This window comes from Pezoporus flaviventris, unplaced genomic scaffold (assembly GCF_033815535.1).
Source record: "Pezoporus flaviventris isolate CSIRO_AGI_PZ_B2104156 unplaced genomic scaffold, CSIRO_AGI_Pfla_v1 ptg000013l, whole genome shotgun sequence".
In the NCBI taxonomy this organism is placed as follows: Eukaryota; Metazoa; Chordata; class Aves; order Psittaciformes; family Psittacidae; genus Pezoporus; species Pezoporus flaviventris.
Window position 1 is genome coordinate 14831545 of NW_026892561.1, and position 7821 is coordinate 14839365.

A 7821-nucleotide genomic window follows, 5' to 3' on the forward strand; every position below is an offset into this window, starting at 1 on the left:
CACAGCAGTATCACCTAAAATAAAAAAAATAAAGCAAAGGTACATTGAAGCCATTTGATATTTCCCTAAGTGAGTCAGAGAAATCAGCTGCAAATAATGGTTTTAACACATCAGGCACATTGTGCTAAATGTTAATGATTACATTTTAAGGGTTTAATGGCTTACTATATTTTTAATGTAAGAAATAGCCATTCTAATGGGAACGTACCTACCCTTTACCAGGCAGCTAGTTCCCCAGTAAAGTTATAAAAAAAGATTCAGTGTTCCTGAGGGGGGAACCACAGAGTTGTAAAGGTATCAGGGTTAATTGTCTGAATTATGGGGACACTTTTCTTCATGGCTTAAGTTATTAAAATGGGATGCTTTGTGCAATGAACTTTAGATGCATACTTTCATGTAAAAATGCAAGCTGATCTTAGGCTAAAAGAATATTTTTTAAGTTATCTCTGATCACAGAGCTTTATAAGAGAAAAAGCATGCAAGATTAAATTTTGAATTCTTTATGAATTCTCCTCTGGAATGCAAAACTTCTAGGAGGTAAGAATGCTCTGAGTGGTAGGTTAGGCATTTCCCAGTTCTCGATGATTTTTCTCCTGTACTCTCAGTAGATTTCTTCATGGATTGGACTGGAAGCAAAGTCATAGTCTCTAGAATGACCCTTTACAAAAGTAAACAAAGGAATACTTCTTTTTAGATGATGTCAGCCTCCTCGTTGCTTCTTCAGAAGCCTTCTCAAAGTCCTGCCAGTTCTACAATAAAAAAACTATTGTGCCGCTTAGATCCATTTTTTTGAATGACATCTTTCTAGGAGGAGGACAGTGGAATGACACAAGAGAGAAATCACTAATGCTGACATCTACAAATGATTGGCAGTAATGAAGATCCATGTAAATCAAACTGTCATCTTGAAATCCAGCAAAGTAATACGACTGCTTGGGTTTACTACCAATAATACTAACACAATACACAAGGCTTAAAATTCCCTTTACAAACTTTAAGTAGTCCATGTTTGTTCTGCCTCCACCGAGTCTCACGGGAACCAATATAAATACAGCTTTTTTGTCTGCTTTTCCAGAATCAATGAAAGAACACTGTCTGTCTGTCAATAACATCTGAACTGTAGACTGTACAATCCTGAGCAACATAGATTGTTACCCCTTGTAGATGATACTCTCTTCCTTCTTCAACAGCTTTTCTGTGTGCAACAACTGCAGGCCCATACCAATTTCCAGCAATTTAATCACACTTCTTTCCATATTCTGTTAGCCGATGTAACCCAAAAGCTGACAGTGGAGAGTCGCCAAACCAGAAATTAGTTTTGTATGGTAAACTGCATTTCTCATTATATTGTAATCACAGTTTCTCTTTAATGTTCCCTGATGATGACTTGACAGGATCTTGAGTTCTCTTTCTGCTCTAAGATGGTGCTGTCAGCTTTCTCCTGTGTGGGCTGTCCATGATTCAGAACCTGAATTGTCAACGTATCTGGCCAGATCTAGGCTCTACCAAGAAAATCAAAACATAAGACCTTGAGCCAGGAGCACCTGGCCAGTTGCCATTGCGCACCCCCAACCAAAATCTGTTGTTAATTCAGGTCCCTTTACCTGAGGAAACTCCTTTCTGTAAGTCTACTACCTTCTAGAAATAAAATCTTTACAAAAATCAGTATTTCCCGAAATCTCTGTATCAATTTTATCACAATTAGACCCATCTGTGAAGAATTCACCAGGTTTTTACAATTTTGAAGTGGTAAAATTTTCCCAGCAGAAAGACCTGCATGTTTCTGCTGAAGTTTCTGCTTTCGACGCACAACTAACTGTATTTCATGTTGTGTCATGCAGACATAAACTTTGATTTTCTATGCCATTTGCCCCTTTTGTCCCTATATTAAAATTACAGAGAAAAAGCCATCGCTGCCTCGTAAGATGTCCAGTTCCGCCCGCCGGGCAGCGACCTCTAGCAGCTTCAGCCGTGGGATAACCGCGAGGAACTACAGCTCCCAGCGGGCACTGCCGCCGGGGAAAACCGGACCCGGCGGCAGGCCCGCGCGGGGGATATCGGGAGTTGTAGGCCGGCAGGGGTGTTGGTTTCCGGCTGCTGCCTGTGAAGGAAAGAGGGCGTTCTGTGGGGCCGGCTGAAAAGAGCCAGCTTCCCCGGGCGGGACCGGTCGTGGTTGGAGGCAGTCTCTCGCGGAGGAAGCTCTCCTCCTCCTCTCAACGCGTCGTCCAACATGGTCTTGAATACTTCCAGAAGGGAGGCAGCCACAGCTTCTCTGGGCAACCTGTGGCAGTGTCTCACCACCCTCGTAGTGACGGATTTTTTCCAAATACGTTAGTTAAATCTCCTCTGTGAAAGTTTAAAGACATTTTTCTTTTTTAAAAATGGGGGTTATATTTCCCCTTTTCCAGTGTGCAGGGAATTCACCGGACTGCCAAGATTTATCAAATATGAGGAATAACGTCTCGGCGACTTCATCCACCAATTTCCTCAGGACTCGCAGTGGCATCTTGTCAGGTCCCATGGACTTGTGCCCTTTCAGGTTTCACAGATGGTCTTGAACCTGATCTTCTCCTACATCAGGCAGGCCTTCATTCTTCCCATCCCTGCCTTTGCCTTCTGCGACCTGAGCAGTGTGTCTGGAGCTCTTGCCAGTGAAGACTGACGCAAAAAAGTCATAATTACAGTGTTTTTTTCCAGGTTCCATGTAATCAGGTCTCCCGCTTCGTTCCAGAGAGTGCCCACATTTTCCCTTGTCTTCATTTTATATGTGATGTACCTACAGAAGCTATTCTTGCTGCCGTTAATGTCCTTGTCCAGATTTAATTCTGTCAGGGCTGCCCTTTTTTGGGAGTGTGTGGTAGACTCCAATACTCCTGACTCTGCCTGTGCCATGTCAGCTGCTCTAGTGGGTGCTGCCAGCTCCCAGTGAGTCTTGGTGGTACCGTGGGTTTCCCTGGTTCAGGAAAACCACCTGTATGCCCTGTCCACCATGAGCCCTGCGCTGCTGCGGAACGCAGCTTGTCTGGAGATAGTTGCTTCGTCAATTCAAAAGAAAACAGGGAAAAGCATAGCTGAATTCCTAAAGGCAACATGTGAGAAATTACTGCCTAGAAGAAAACAAAAAAGAATGCTTCCCTGAAAAAAAAAATCAAGCCTACTCCAGAGAATATGTGTAGTATTCATCTGTAATCTTCAAAGAAATCTCTGACAGAAATCTCCGTTAGTTGCACAAAATTGGGAGATTTGGAGTTCATTATTTAGACTCAGCTAATGCATTAAGTGACTTTTGTTCTTAGCTACCCACTTCTTTAAGGCCTTTCCAAAACTAGCAGGAAATATGGTCCTCCTCTAAGGTACAATTAGGAGGCTTTCACATAAAAAAGAATGGTAGTAACAAGCAAAAAGAATACAGTCACTTATTATTCATTCACAGGCCCACATTAAAAGAACATTACGGCTGTGAAGTCAAGCTCTTTAATGCTAGGAACTGCTAAAGTTAAGATTGGCTCACAGTCAAGCAAGAAAGGTTAAATTCAGTTCATGTGTGACAACTCTTACTTGCTTCTTCCACTGCATAAACACATACATCAAAACTCCTTGCTGAAACTGCCCTGTCCTGCCTAAAAAAACATTTCTTATACTCATCAGCTGTACATAAGCACCCATGTTAGGTGTGCAGGTAGGACTCCTGGAGGACTTTGTCACAGGCATGTGGGTCAGCATGGTGTTGAGGAGTAACAAGGGTCCACATGTGGCTGGAGCGCCCGCATCTCCCACATAGGGTGTTCATGGAGGGGAACCTGCAGTGCTGGGAGAGGGGATGTGTGCTGCTTTGGCCTGATGTATGTGCACTTGTGTGCACACACACATCCAGGGTTAGAAATTCTTGGGATCACAGTAGGGTGTTTAGGAATTTTTAGGTGCACATTTTCATTTCATAAGTATCTGGTATCATGTTCTATCTGTTGTACTGCTAACACTGATCCTAATAGTCTACTTACTGCTTGTTAATAACATAATAAAAACCAAAACCAGACATCTTGAATTCTCATTTGATATAAACCTGCAGACTGATCAATTTTTCCTTGCTGCAGTCAGTACTAGAAGGTGGCCTTTACACCAAGTACTGCATAGGATGCTCAGAAAGAATAAGGATATTCAGGTTTTTGACTTCACTACCACCACTAGACAAACTTTACTTCTTCCTTTCCTGGTTTCTGAAAGCCAGCCCATTCTCCATTCTTTTTCTACTTTGACTTTTTTTTTTACAGTCCCATTTACTGTTTTTCAAGATTTTCAGCACAGCCCAAAACCAAACAATTATACTATTTCCCTTCATATGCAGGCTCTGCTCAACGGGGAAAATCTGTCTTAACTCTCCTGCCATCTCTACAGAGACCCGCACTTGTTATACCAGAGCAAACAGCGCGAGAGCAACCATTTTCCCAGGGGTTACTCTGGAGTGTGAGCAAAAGCTCCCTGCAATCAAAGCTGTAATTGTGAAGAGTACAAGTTAAAACACCTGTTGTAGGTATATAGTTAAGAAAAAAATGGAACTTGTGTTATGTAGCACATAATTAAAACTGGAACTTGTGTTACTATGGAAAAGTCTGGGCATATTCAAGGGCCTTCTAAAAGGTCAGGATGACCTGGGGGCAAGACTGACTAATGAAGAGCATTGATAGCTGGGTAAAAGGCCTTGTGTAGGCAGGCTAAGAAACAGGGCTAAGGAATGTCTTATCAGAAAAGACTGTCCTTGAAGTCTGGTACATCCTGAAAACCCATTCATGTCCTCAAGACGTGACTTTGATGTGTCAGCAAGACATGATTGGGGTGTCCTTTAGATGAACTGTCCTCATTATATCCTCATTATAATGTTAAAAATCATGCCTACAGGTCAAAAGACCCTTCCGTGAGCATGCATAGTAAGAAATTATGTAATCTGACATAAATTAATTGACAGATCGGTAAATAGTGGGTTATGGGGAGTTGCTAAGCTGAACTGAGTTATATAAATATGTGAATTTCATTGCTAACTTTGTGGGATAACACCTAGTACCCTTTTTTTGTGCAAACATTGAAAAAAACAAATACCTCTGTGTGTAAATGTCTACTGCACACCATGCAATGGACCTTGATTTTGGGGCAACACATAGAGAACCTGACAAAGTCACAGTCTGTGGAATGAATCTTTTCTGTGGTCTTTGGACCAGAATTACAAAGGTTTTTTTTAAGGAAAAAAAAAAACAACCAAACAAAACCCCACCAACCAAAAAAAAAACAAAAACAAAACACCCCCCAATCCCACAAAACCAAAAACCAGACCAAACCAAGCAAACAAACAAAAAAAAACCAACCAAAAAACATAAAAAAAACCAACAACCAAAACTAACAAACCCACAGAAACATGACAGAGAAGATGAGAACCAGCATCCTATGGAATCGCCACAGCAAGACCGATAGCCCTGGGCTAGCTGAAATGCTACTCCTTGGCCCATGAGCAGGGTGAGGGGTGTGGATAAGATTGGTCAGGGTCAAAAAGGCCTATTAGAGCCTCAGGGCCCTTACAGGCCTCATCAGGAATTAATTATCTGGGTACAATACCAAGAGCAGGAAACCCAGGCAAAGCATCACCATTTCTGTGCTATGCAGATTGTCTTTCAATGGCGACAAATATTTCTTTGACTTCTTTTGAGTAATTGCCATTTGTAGCATTAAGAAAGAGAGTAAGTGAGGGGGAAGAGGTTTTAGTTTAGTTTTCCCTCCCCATCTGCTGATTTGTGTCTTAACAGACTATTGTTTCTAATGTAGCTGTATGCCAAACACATTAAACTGAGGTTCTGAACTCCTGCAGGCAGTCCATCAGGAGGCTGTCTATTCACCTCTCTCTAGAATAGACTTGAATATGCAAACCATGTCTGGCCTGAGCCTCCACTTCTAACTCTGAGTCACTTGCACACAGGCACAAACCAAGTAGAAAGGAATAAACATGGCCCAATATTTTGTCTGAAAGCTTACTCAGAAGCCATGGACGCAGTGAAATCATTAAACTCCACTAATTTCAATTTGTTCTGTTTTATCCTTTTCAAGAAGGGAAAAAAGAAAAAGAGAGGGCTCCCCCTCCCCCCTTTTTTTTTATTTATTTTAAGCAGGAATCAAAGAGGTGTGAGATAAACCAGTTATGAGCAAACAAACAAACAAGCTGGGTTAAAAATGCTACCTATCAGACAACTGCCTTAAAATGGGAAACTGTTCAGACATAAGTAAATTCATTATGCAATTCACATCCTAGCAAAGCCATATATTAAAATAAAGTAATATATGCTAAAATGGACGTTGTAGCATACAACTGTATAATATTCAACGAAAATGTAAAATACTGCTTTTAAAAATAATTTTAGAAGTGTTGAGTAAGTTTGCATATTTATGGATAGCTGTTCTTCAGCCCCCTCTCTTATAATATATTTTACTGGCATATCTTGAAAACATTCAACTCTACAAAAAATGCACATCTCCAGGAGTACATTGCCAACTATCATGTTTCTTTTCATAGGTACTGTATTAATCAGTGTTCAAACAAACACTTCTGTTGCTTTCATTTACGGTCTTGATAAACCAGGCTTTTGAGACCTGTACTTCCATTAGTCTCTGAATTCCCCCTCGCCCCACATTGTATCACTTCAGTTGCGCTTTCCTATACTGCTTTCTTGAACCTATAGGTGGAGAAGTCTCTGCAGTTTCAACAACTAATCCCGTCTGGCCCCATTTGGCTGATCAGGCTATGTCAGCCACCTTCCTCATCTGATAAAATCACATGGTCTAAAGCATTTGATGAAGCCTTTAACTGCACTTAAGACAAAAAACCTGAATGCCTTTGTAAGCCTGATGCAAGTAGAACTTCATTATCACTTAAGCAAATGATGTAAACCTGAAATAGGATTATTCAACTGCCTTCCAGTGAGCTACTTTTTTAGTACTATTGAATACCTGGTTTAAACACATGAGCAACTTTGCTCTTCTGAAGCACTGGGAATACTGGAGTCCATAACACATGGCCTCGTAAAATCCCAAGCTAGCCTGTAGAAGTATGATACTTTAATTAAGCAGCATATTTTTTTTGCCATTTGCCTTTTTGTGTTCTGAGACTTTGAAACTGGAAACATGACTAGAGTTTACTTAATTTTGCTACTGTGAGAAGGTGGCATATATCTCCTGCTCAGATACATTTTAAGGAAAGAATATTATAATGCTTCTGCAGCCATCACATTCAAAGGTTCTACTTTACAACAATGCCAAGTATTACAAAATTTACAATAGAAGCATGGAAACTGGAAACATCAGGAAGTAAATACAGAAATTGATCCTGGGAGGCTTGAAAACCCAGTGTTCTAGAAAGTCATTTTAAACTAGCTGTATGTGTACTAGCAGCCAATTTACAGGAAAACAAGATGAACGTGAGGGAACAAATGAGCAGAATTTTTCTTTTCTTAAGAAAAACTACTTTTGTTTAGAAGCAGAATAAAATCAATAGAGGAAGACCCTTTCGATTGTTACTCAATTCATAGAATCTTTTGTTTCCTTTTTTAGATATATGATATTTATATTGCTTGTGTTAATAAGGTCTTCACAGGAGGCCCTGTCTACCTATATTTGTACAATAGCACAGCAGGGTCACCTGAGTTCATAACTGGGGCTTGTAGGAGTAGTGGTAACACACTAGAAATTAGAAATAAATATTTCTAATTTATTATATTTCAGCAATGACCCAGCAGCAATCACCATGCAAAGCTCATGTGAATAATAGGATCATTTTCAGTGAAA

At 40.5% G+C, this 7821-nt stretch overlaps 1 pseudogene; it reads right to left on the reverse strand.

Annotated features, from left to right (window-relative positions):
- Nucleotides 1-278: 278 nt before the first annotated feature.
- On the reverse strand, nucleotides 279-2506 carry LOC133268248 (cysteine protease ATG4C-like; annotated as a pseudogene).
- Between the last annotated feature and the right edge of the window lie 5315 nt (nucleotides 2507-7821).